Genomic DNA, 12,488 nt, shown 5'->3' on the forward strand with positions numbered 1-12,488 from the left:
AAAAGAAAATAAATAAAGAATAAAAATTTCTTTGACGTCATCAAATCTTTGAAAATTATAATAGAACATTTGTTAAACATAACCTTAATGATATAAACTAAAACAACTCTTATACAATAATAACGTGCAAAAAATATTTATCTTTTATTTTTTTAAAAAAATATTTATCTTTTATTTTTTAAAAAAAATCAATTAGACTATTCATCTGTGAACTAAAGAGAGTTTATCTTATAGTTCAGCGTTTATCTGAGACTTCCCTGAGTTGAAATCCCTATGTAAATAAAATGATTTTTCCTCCTTCTATCTTGCAATTGCACACTAGCGTAGATACAAGAACAGTCAGTGTGGTAGATATCGGAGATGTCCTAACTTGGTAAGTTTCTATGATCTAAAAACTAATTATTCTCACAATATTCTTATAAATTATATTATGATTTTTTGTTTTAAATAGCATTTATATGCTACAAATTTACAAGATATATGGAACCAGAATTAGGAAGTTATAGCAGTGCAAGAAAGTCGTACTGAAAAATTGGAAGAATATATGTATAAGTGGTTTTCAAAATCTGTATCAGATCCCAGCACTCTATGCATATACACTCTGTAAAGAAAAAATAGCGACACTTGCTCGGATATGGTTTTCACAACATACATTAACCAATATGAGTTTTTACATGAATTCCTGATAATATTACAATGCATATTCCTAATGAGCAGTTCATTCTTAATACTTGCGCCAGAATTCCAGGCTTTTGACATCAATTTATATGCATATATAAGTAGCTATGTGTGTTTTGAGCAAACTCGTTTATAGGAAGAGTTATACATAAAACTGAAAAAGAATCAACAACAATAGCAGAAAACAAGAAATGGAATTCCTTAAGGGTAAGACATATTGCGTACAAACATCGGAAAGTACCTAGTATAATTTTTATGTGCACCATGGGCTTTCTGGAGTGCAGCGAATCATCGGAGCCCTTTGGTAACAAAGCTATTGCAAAATGCAACCTCGATTTCATGGAATAACACCCGGAGTATCTGTTCCTTGAATTCCATTCTATTTGAGATAGTTGTCTATTGAATCTTCTGCTCATATTGATCCACAAATTTTCAACTGGATTCATGTCAGGGGAGTTTGTAGGCCACATGAGTCTCTAAATAGTCATATTCTTGAACCACGTATTAACGATTTTCGATCGGTGACATGAAGCATTATCGTCCTGGAAAAGGAAGTAGTCCAAATTTTCTTCAGCAAAGTCATCTTTAGTTGTTGTAAGTACTTTACGTACCAGAATTTGAAGATATTTTCGTGCATCAAACGATTCTTCACATATATCCGTCGTTCTGACGTCTTACACGGTGAACCAAGCCCATACAATCACTCAGCAATTGAATATTTGCATCTCTTAAACAAAATCCTTGTCAAGTTCCTTACTTGTTCGTATCCACAACTTCACACCACCATCGTTTCCCACTATTCTAAACTTCTTTTCAACAAAGAAAACGACGTGCTTGCAGTTACCATAAATCCAAGTTTCATATCGACTTACAAAACTACATGTTGATGTCCTCCGTGTTTTGTCAGTTTTGACTTTCTATGTGGTTCCTTCTTTGTAATATCCTCTTCATACAATACAGTTGTACGAATAACTACAGTTCCAAGATCATGTCAAACTACAGAAGCGATTTTTGGGAAAATCACTCCTGAAATCTGCAGTGCTATTGATTTCATTTAGCAATCTGCTCTGGGTGATACTTTCTTTTTTCTTTCACACTTTTGACGAAGGGGCGATTTGCTATCCTGTTTCCACTTGTAAATTACTCTTCCTGCCGTAGAATGATAGATTTTCAGTATTCCATCTATTTCCTTAAAGATTTGCCTTAGCTGATCAAAGCAAGAATTATGTCTTGTTCACATGGCACCAAGTCACATTTCTTACCCATCTTATTTGTTTACAGTCCACATACAAACAACAATATCACACACAAACAACACTGCACAACAACAATTTTGCCACTTGACGCTATCCAAACAATGAAAAAGCAAAGAACAATCATAAAATGTCATTTACCTCAGCCTACACATCACAAATGCAATGCAGAATTCTCACTACAATAATTTACGAGACGCATTCAGTATCATCTAGCGAAAATATTACTGATACACAAACAATTGGCAAGCGATGTCGTACACCACAGGTGTCACAGATAACGTAAATGAACTATCCCACTCTTCATTTCCTTCTATTCCTCTTCTAACGGGCTGCAACTATGGTTTTCTGTGTAAGTTATCTTGAGAATTGAGGTGTCGCTATTTTTTCTTTACAGAGTGTATCATAGATATTCAATACAAGTGAAGAGTTGAATTCCAAAGTGCGTTGCGCCTTAATGATATGTTTTCTTCGCTCTTCAGTCACAGGTTGGGAAACAATGTGGATTATATTTCAAACATTTTCCTCCCTCAATAGAGTAGATTGAGAGTTTGATACGTCCTCTTCTTCCTAATCGGGAAGGGGGCAGTGGCTCAGTGGTAGAGCGTTCATCTCCGGTGCTTGGGGTCCCTGGTTCGATCCTAGCTCGCGCCGTGTGGATCTTGTGGTGGACAATCACTGTGCTCGTGGGTTTTCTCGGGGTTCTCCCGTTTCCTCCCACTTTCTTCATTCCACCATTTCACTCATCTCTCATCACCACCGTCTCCTTTAGCCTAACCGGCATAACCGTGGGACGTAAAACTTAAAGATTTCATTTTTTTCCCCTTCCTAATTGGATCAAGGTATTCCTTTCTTGGTGTTTCTTTTCCCGGTTTGCCTTCTGTTATTCCCCTCTAACACCACATTGATCAGTCAAGAGTTCGAATAAAGTAGCCAAACATGTTGTTTCTTCTTCCCTCCATTGCTTGCATGATTCGCCATTCTTCATTAGCTTCCTTTATTAGCACGTCTTCGTTGGCGCTCACGGAATAACCAACATTTTGACTCGGTAACACATTTCGAACGCTTCCAATTTCCGTACCTCTGTTCTCCTCAGTGGTCGCGTTTCTAAGCCACATAGCACGGTACTGTATTGATGAATCTCTTTCTAGTTTCCATTTTTCGTTGTTAGTAGGTCTATTCCTCTCTTTCTGATGGACGCCTGTTTTGACTGTGCTATCTTCGAAGCCATGTCTTTTTTGCTTCTCCCATCTAGGGAGGTTATCTTGCTATGTTCATAATTTAGTACCGAAGTTATTATTTTTTTTTTTTTTAATAGAAGCAGTGTGTCATTGTCTTTCTTTCATGACAGAACAGCTATTTTCCTTTCTTATATGAGAGTATAGTTCAAGTCAATTCCGTGAAAATTAAATAAAATGAAATCTGTCAATTTTACGTTCTACGATTATGTCCTTTATGCTAACAAAGACGGATGATTAAGGTGAGTGATTGATGATAGTAGAATTGGTAGAATGAAAACGTCAGAGGAAACGGGAAACCGCGAGAAACGAGAAAACGAATAGGTACGATGTTGTCCACCACAAACTTACTTGGCCGATGGAAGTTAAAGCCAAAACAATCAGCGGTACAAGTGGTGCAACGAAACTGTCGCCCCCCGCATGAAAGGGCTTCTCATCCACTACACTGTAAAAAATCGCTGTGTTATTTCAACATGTCTATGTGTTAAGGTGGTTAGAACAACTCACCCTCCATTTGGAGTTGTGTGTTAAATGCCGCTAGTTGAAATGACACACAGCCTGTGTGCCAGGCACGTAGCCAGGATTTCGTGAAGGGAGGGGGGGTTCCGTGACATGAAATACTGTGATCATCACACCAAGGACTCGATCATTCTAAACAATTTTTACTGGAACATATATTGGTTCGTTTAGCCAGGATTTCGTAACAGGGGAGGGGGGGAAGGCGTGACATGAAATTCTGAACTCCCAGAAGCTCGATCAATCTAAACTACTTTGCTATCAACATATATTGGTTTGTGAGGATATGTTGGTAAATATTTTAATAAACTATGAAGAAATTTCGAGTAAAATAAAAAATAACGCATTGAAAAAGATTATACAATATTTACATCCTTCCTCTGTTTATTCAAATATAACAATTTTCCTTTCATTATGACCTCAACTATTATAAAAACTACATATTCACTATTATAAAAAGTACATACTCAATAATGTCTTGTAAAATATTTTTGCAATATCTGCGTTCCTTTTTCTGTTGAATCAAATGTTAACAGAACTTTCTTTCCACATATATTTTTGTTTTTATTATTCCGTCAACTACTGTCTGTTTCAAATGACAGGTTAAAGGAGCAGTAGAAAATTGTTTTTGAAATAACATGTTTAATATCGCAAGGATGCGATGACGAAAAATTATGATAAAAATGTCCACGCTGTTGCACAACGGCACTATGCTTTCGGAAGCTTGAAATCTCCCTGACTAGTAGCAGAAATTCTGAGAATTTCGCAACTTTTCTAGAAATTTCAAATTCCCTGACTCTTCCAGGATATCTCGCTCACCTCGCCACCATGTATTGCAAATAATACAAATTTCCTCATAAGAAAGAGTAACCAAAAGCTTCCTGTAGTTTATTTTTAACGCTGATACTTCTTTTTCTCATTTCGTTTCATCCTTTCCTAATTTTTTTCATTTCTGGTCTCGAAGGGGGTCCAGACCCCCTGGCTATGTGTCTGCTGTGTGTTAAGTTAACACAAGTGTAGAATCTTCGATGCTGTTTTCTGCGTGGTTGCCAAATATGTTAGCCATCTAATTATAAAGGCTTATGTACTGAAACTACAAACACAGTAGAAAGAAATACTTAAATAAATCCAGGTATTCCCAAAATTTCAACGTGCAAACTGCGCGATTTGTTCTCAGTTGTTTCACATAAAGTTTCTGAAGAAATATGTCAATAGCGAGAAATAACACCTTATTACTGTGTCACTTCTACACTGCACTAGACCTCGCCAGTCAACATCGGGAACAATGTTTCAAAAATGGCGGAAAACCACTAGAAATACGATTAGGAGGCAAATATACTATAAGGATATAGGTAAGAATTTCCTATCATTCTTGAACAAGTTGTTGGTGAAGCTTGTATTTCGAACAATCAAGAAATACTTCACAATAAGTGTTCAGGAGGACGACAAAAACGTTTATGAAGATTTCCTAAACGAATTGTTCTGTAGTTTACTATTCTTATTTTTAAAGTAGAATCTTCGGTAATCGTAAGCATGCACACCACAAGCTTTTCCAACACAGAAAAATGGTTCCATCAACACTACACTCGGAGCTATTTCAACACCGAAATAGGTGTCGTAGTAACACAGAAGTGGAGTCGAACTAACACTAGTCTCTGTGTTAACCTGGTAGTCTGACCTTGAATTTTAACAAGGGAATGTTGAATTAACACCAAAATTATGTTACTTATACGGCTTTGACCTTGAATTATGACAAAGATTGTGTGCTGAAATAATAAGAAAATGATGTTGAAATAACACAGGGGCTGTGCTATATTAATACTTGACATGGAGTAATATTAACACAAAATAATTAACACACTACACACTGTGTTACTTTCTTCGTGTTGGTGCAAAACCGCCACAATTAACACTCAACACTTTTCCACACACTATAGACCAAGAGATGGTATAGAATCAACACCGAAAATAGTAACACAGATCCAAATTTAACACCGCTCAACACCGGTTGTGTGTTAAAAACGTAACACACCACCTGTGTTAAACGCTAACACCGCGGGGTCTGTGTTGAATTAACACCGCATAGTGGTAGTCACGCTGGAACCACTGCCCTGTGTTAGATTTGAGTTTGATTAACACAACCATTTTTTTACTGTGTATAGACGTATTATTTTGGACCACTCCGGGAGACACTCTCAGAGCTCAAGGGGGGCAGTCCCCTGTCAAAATCATGTCTGAAAGAAACACTGCTTATTACTGAATTCTTAACTTACCCTGCTATTAATTTTGTGTAAGAGATTTATACCGGTACCCTACAAAATTTCAGATTAGTGGCTAACTCGTTTTGATCCTCCCCGCCCTTGTTAAAACAGATATAATCAAAAATTAAAAATCGTTTAAATATTATAACAGCTCGCGAGTATACAATACTTTGCAGATACTTAACATAGGCTAGACGTTTGGATGCAGACTAGTAAAATAAAGTTAAAAAATCATTAAAACTAGGGGAAACCGATCATCAATAAATCATTATGATTATTAGCAAAATTTTATTTATAATATTTCTTTGTTGAAATCAAAAGATTTAGTAGGCTGATTAGTTTTGTTTTAATAATGTTGGTCGTGAATGGCTCCAAAAGAAGACTGCCAACCGTTGTTGAATACTCTCTTGCGTTGTAGGCAGACAAGACAGATAAACAGCGTCTAGCGGTTTGACATCTATCCGACAAAATTGAATCTTCTAGTCAGTGTTGCCACAGTCCTAGCCCTGGAGTGGGCTGAAAAATAGTACCAAATTGAAACAAAAAGGGCTGAATTCATTTCTTTATATCAATTATAATACATGGCTCTAAAAGAGTAAAGTTCTAGAACACTCTTCCCATCTTCCAAGACTCTAAATAAAGTGCTCTTTTTAAAAATTACTTTAATAAAACATTCAAATGGGAGGATCCCGAACAACCACGGAAGTATATGAAGCTTTTCTCATATGTAGGATGTATAACAGAAGCCGGAAATTAAAAGGGAAAATAGTTATCATTTTCGGTATGTATTGTAAGGAAACCAAATGCGCCTCTATTTCAGTGACTAATAAACCTAAATGGGATTATCACTATATGTGAAAAAATACATAAAACGAGGAATAAATCAATCATCTCCGAGTTTGCATGTAAACAGTACGTTATAATAACATATTAAAATATAAATTATCAGGATGCGCCCATCTAGCATCAGTTGTTTCCCGGTATAGTCCGAATTACGAATTTCACACACAAAGTTCATGGCGTTATGCGATACAACGTCAGAGAATAAATGTTAAACATCATTTTCTGAAAGAGTCCAACACACAGTATGAGTAATTTGAGATGTAGGAAAAGTCTTACTGACACTTTTGAAAATGAGTATTTATATTTGTTAAATAGTGCTGTATTGGGCATAATTGTATCAACTTTTTCACAAAATGGGCTGAAAATGCCAGCGTGGTACCAACGGGCCGATGAATGAGAAAAAGGGCTGAATTTGGTACAATTGTACTAAGTGTGGCAACAGTGCTTCTAGTGCTTCATTCTGTTTACTGTCTACCAGATTTTATTATTATTATTATTATTATTATTATTATTATTATTATTATTATTATTATTATTATTATTATTATTATTATAATTATTATTATTATGAACTCTTTAACAATGGGTTAAAATCCATTTGAAGGCACACTATACTACTCAATGGTAGTAACAATATTCGACTCAATACATAAAAACTTAGTCTTATACTATTTATAATTTATTTTATAATTATTATTTTTATTATTAATAATAATAAAACGAATAGGTGTGGTGATGTCGTAAGCTTTCAGTAAAGTGTGTTGTCCTTGTCAGTGAATAATAATTGGGAATTACTGCCACATAACCTCGATGCTGACGTAAATAGGGATAAATCAGACCAATAAATACAATAATAAGAAAAATCTGAATTCAAAGCCTTTTTATCGAATTATTGTTAACCAAAAGGTTGAAGTGTCAAAATTAAGGGAATTTTATCGTTAGAAATAAATTTATTTCCCAATGTGTTATAGTATAAGATATTCTGTGAAAATATTATGATCTTCTGACAAATAGGCTTCATAAAATTATCGTTAAATTACTCTTTAATACCAAGGATTATAAGGGCGGTTCCCAAAGTTCGTGGACTACGTGGATCACTATTCGGGCTACGAGTCACTAGGAGGAATGTTGTTGATTTGCTTTTCGAAGTAGTGTCGTTCAAATATTGTAGGCCTGTATCATTTTCAGCAATGAATACATGCTTCTCAAACACATGTTGAAGATCATTTTCTAAGAGTCAGTGTAAATTAGTGATTCTAGCATCTTCCACTTACTGGTACGTGCTGAACTTCCTTCCGCGTAAGTCCTTCTTAAGGGTCTTCACTACAGCGAAATTCAACTACCACAAATTTTTGAGTTTTTCTGTAATATCTTCAAAACAAACAAACATTTTCGAAAAGCAGAAACGTAGTGAACTAGACAATACGATTTTGCATGTGATACCTTTACTTCAATTCACTATATGCTTTTGGTATGCCGTTATTTACAGAGCCCCCAAAAATGGGCATCTGTCTACAGTTGAAAATCGAAAGCAGATAGATGAGTTGTGATAAAGGTATCACATGCAAATTCGCATTGTCTAGTTCACTACGTTTCTGCTTTTCGAATATGTTTATATGTTTTGATGATATTACAGAAAAACTCTAAAATTAGCGGTAGTTTAATTTCGCTGTAGTGAAGACCTATAAGTGTTAAGAAAACCTACAAATCACAGGGAGCAAGAGTTTGGCTGTATGTAGGATGGTCTAGAGACTGCCTGTCAATTTTCTGCAAATTTTCTATAGTCTGCCGTGAAGCATGTGGCCTAACGTTACCCTGCAGGAGTAACTATTCTTCATGAAGCACTTCATTTTGTTTCTTTCTCTGCGAATTGCTCCCTTCAAATTAACTTGTAAAACATTTGACCATAATAGTCTACATTTACAGTCTGATTACCTGTAACCCAGTGATATAGTACTAATCCACGGAACAGCAAGAAAAGAAATTCTTTGAGGGACCGGAAACCTGAAATTTTGGGGAAGGCGGTGAGTCATGCTTCCATATGCTGGATGGCTGCTTTGATTCGGGATTACAATGTTTGACTGGGGATTCGTAAGTGATGATTATTCTGTTCAAGAATTGAGGATACTGTTTCACTCGTGGATGAAATGCCTGCCGACATTAAACGCTTCTAATTTTCACTCAGTGAACGTGGCAAGCACATTTGCCAACTTAACGGATTTGAAACCCACACTGTTAGGACCCATCCTTGTTAGCTTGGGTATTTCATAAGGACGTCATACACAAAACTTCAACAAAGTATTTTATTTTACTTTTTTTTTTTTTTAAAAAAATAACTTTCTACTGTAAAACTTTTCAGGCTCACTAAAAGGGACACTTAATTAAATAATTATTATGAAAATATTTGATGAATCAAGAATGCGCGACGATATTGAATAATCGCGCATCCACGAAAAACATGGACTAAATTTTGTTCATAACAAATTCACACAGTTAGAAATTTACCTGGGAACTTCCACACTAGAAATGAGCGCTTTACCACCTTTTTCTTGTAGGCCACTTATTCTTATTATTAAGTATTTCCTACACTTTGGATTACTATTAGGCTCGACAGGGACATGAACACAGAAACATCGAGGATAGTTAAAACACCCTTCTCCTCGGTGAGACTTGAACACATAGCTGGACATCTCAGACCGCTAGACCAGTGGCGTAACTAAAGGCTTGGAGGCCACCAGCAGACAACGTGGAATGGGGCTCCTTCTCTACGTCCTACATCACGATTTGGGGGCACCGTGATGGCTTGGCCCCCCCGCAATGCGGCGTCTGCGGGGTCCTTATTTACGCCCCTACGCTAGACTACAAATATCTCACCTGCAATTACTAAGTCATGTCTAGTGTTGCTTCAAAACACGAGGCGAGACGAAAAATGAGATTTTCTCGTCTCAATTTTTTGGGGAAGTATCGTCTCAATTCACGAAGAATTTTTCTCGCCTCGCCTCGTTTTCTAAATTTATATACAAAATTGATGCTCTGATTTTTTTCTTAATTTCATCTAGAAGTCACGAGTGGTCCACGAAGGGTGTGGTATAACAATATTTAAACTATACTTATGATTGAGATATACTTCCGTATTATTAAACATTGTGAGGGGGGCACAGTAACTCAGCGGAAAAGTACTTACCTCTTGATCGTGAGATCCCTGGTTCGATTCCCCGGCAAGTACAACATCATGTCCGAGGGTTTTCTCGTGGTACTTTCGTTCCTTTCCACATTTTCATTTCACAGATTATTTTATCATTACTGAATTGCTTCAATCATCGTCTTCCTTTGCCTAACAGGCATATCGTGGGACGTTAAACTGAAAGATTTCTTTAAACGTTGAGAAATGCGCTTTATTTTGCTTTTAGAGTGAGTTTATCAATTTATTGTTATCGTAAAACTAAAACAGGCCGGTAGCCACCCCAAAACTGTAGGGCTGGACCGGATGAAGTTAGGGGGGGCCCGATGCAATCATATTATAGTTCATCACCATATTATAGTTCATTTGCAAGCCTACCATGAAAATTTTAGGGGGCAGGTCCCCATAGACAACCTGGATACGGGCCTGCACTAAAACAGTGTTTGAGTTGTAAGAGTTGGGTGATCTAGTAGTGCCGTATGATTTTCAAGAAATGTCTCGTCTTGTCTCGATGTGTCTAACGAATCCAGAAAAGTCGTTTGATGTAACCGGATTACCTCCTGGACAGCTAATGTGGGCTTGAAATACGAAGTTCTTACATCACACCAGAATAAAGCAATGCAATGTTTTGTATATATGGCCATAAAAAGGTAGCCTTTGGGGGGGGGGCGCACCTACTGTCCCTCCCGTGCATCTGTCAATGGTCCCTTCTTACAAATGTTTCTGACACAGAGACAGTTGTCTAGCGAAATGTGTTGCTTCACAAGGTAAATATGTTGTAATATAACAACCATTACAGCATACTTAAACAAACACATTTCCTTCTCCAATCGATTCTGCGAAGTGCATATGCATATGATAAAACAAAGAAGAAGAAGAAGACCTTTAACGTTATTAAATGTATTCAAATTATGTTAGAGCATTTGTTAAACATAACCTTTGTGATGCGAACTAAACGAACTCTTATGCAATAATTGTGCACCAAAAAAAATATATATATATATATATATCTTTTCTTTTTTTAAAAAAATCAAATATGCTAATCATCTGTAAACTAAAGAAAGTTTACCTAAGACTTCCCTGAAATCCAATCCCTATGTAAATCTACAATTTTTCCTTCTTTTCTTATCTTGCACTTTGCGCAGTAACATAGATGCAAGAACAATCAGTGTGGTAGCTGTTGTAGGTGTCCTAAGTTGGTGAGTTTCTATCATCTAAAAGCTAATTATTCTCATAATATTCTTATAAATCATATTATGCCTTTAAAAAAAACATTTGCATGCTACAAAACATTTGCATGCTATATATATGCAACCAGAATTAAGAAGTTATAACACTGCAAGAAAGTCGTAGTGAAAAATTGAAAAAAAATATGCACAAGCGGTTTTCAAAATCTGTTATCACATCACAGTATACTATACATATATCATAGATATTCAATACAAGTGATGAATTGAATTGCAAAGTGCGTTGCGTCTTAATGATATATTTTCTTCGCTCTTCCGTCACAGGTTGGGGGATAATTTGGATTATATTTCAAACATTTTTTTCCACCGTTCAGAGAGCATTTTAAGAGATTGATACGTCCTCATCTTCCTAACCGGATAAAGGTATTCTTTTGTCGGTTTTTCTCTTACCGGTTTTCCTTCTGTTTTCCCTTCAATGACACATTGATTAGTCTCGTTGTCGAATAAGGCTTTTCTGAGTGCGGCAGGGGCGGATACAGGGGAGGGGTGATCGGAGCGATCGCCCTCCCCCCAGAAGAGGAAACTTTCTTATTTTCTATATAAATAAAACCCATCCCAGAGTTTGGAGCTCTTAAAAGTAGCTGTAAGTTGTAGTATTCAATCCAACGCTTTCCTCAGAAGTCCGCCCTGGATTCGCCCCTGAGTGGCGAATCTAGCCCGGAGCTCGGGACCCTAAGACCCCAGTTTTTTTAACGACAAAAATGATTCAAGCTATTATTTATATGTTTTTGAAAGTTTATAGTAAACTTAATATATAATTATCATAGTCTGGGTTTTGGTTGGCTTCCACAGTTTTTACTTTTTAAATCCACCTCTGGCTTTGTTTCTGTTATCTATGTCTTTTTCTCTTCTCCCATCTGACAAGGAGAGATTATACTCCCTATGATTATAATTTACTACCAAAGTAATTTTTTTTTTTTTTAACAAAAGCGGTGTCTTTCTTTCATGACAGAACAGCTATTTTCCTATCTTATATAAGAGTATAGTGCAAGTAAATTCCGTGAAAATGAAATAAAATAAATTTTTTCAATTTAACGTCCTACGTATTATATCCTTTAGGATAAAGGAGATGGATGATTGAGGTGAGTGAATGATGATAGTAGAATTGGTAGAATGAAAACGTCGAAGGAAACGGGAAACTATGAGAAACGAAAAATCGAATAGGCACGGTGTTGTTCACCAGAAACTTATTTGGCAATGGAAAGTTGTAGGCGTGCAGCCAGAAATTTTTGTTGCAAGGGGTCCAAGCTTTGGATGTGTGGGGTGGGTGG

The 12,488-nt window shown here is 36.3% G+C and overlaps 1 protein-coding gene across 2 annotated transcripts in view; it reads left to right on the top strand.

Moving 5' to 3' along the window:
• Nucleotides 1–297: 297 nt before the first annotated feature.
• Nucleotides 298–12,488, top strand: part of LOC145670985 (cytochrome P450 6k1-like) — a 41,329-nt gene continuing 29,138 nt past the window's right edge. The window contains exon 1 of one of the 2 annotated variants that reach the window (XM_081739614.1): nucleotides 298–373. The gene's annotated coding sequence lies outside the window, so the exon portion shown is untranslated. Of the gene's footprint in view, nucleotides 374–11,101; nucleotides 11,170–12,488 lie in introns of those variants that run through there. The other variant, XM_081739615.1, reaches the window with a different exon arrangement.

Source organism: Thermobia domestica, chromosome 15 (assembly GCF_964235325.1).
Source record: "Thermobia domestica chromosome 15, izTheDome1.hap1.1, whole genome shotgun sequence".
Lineage (NCBI taxonomy): Eukaryota > Metazoa > Arthropoda > Insecta > Zygentoma > Lepismatidae > Thermobia > Thermobia domestica.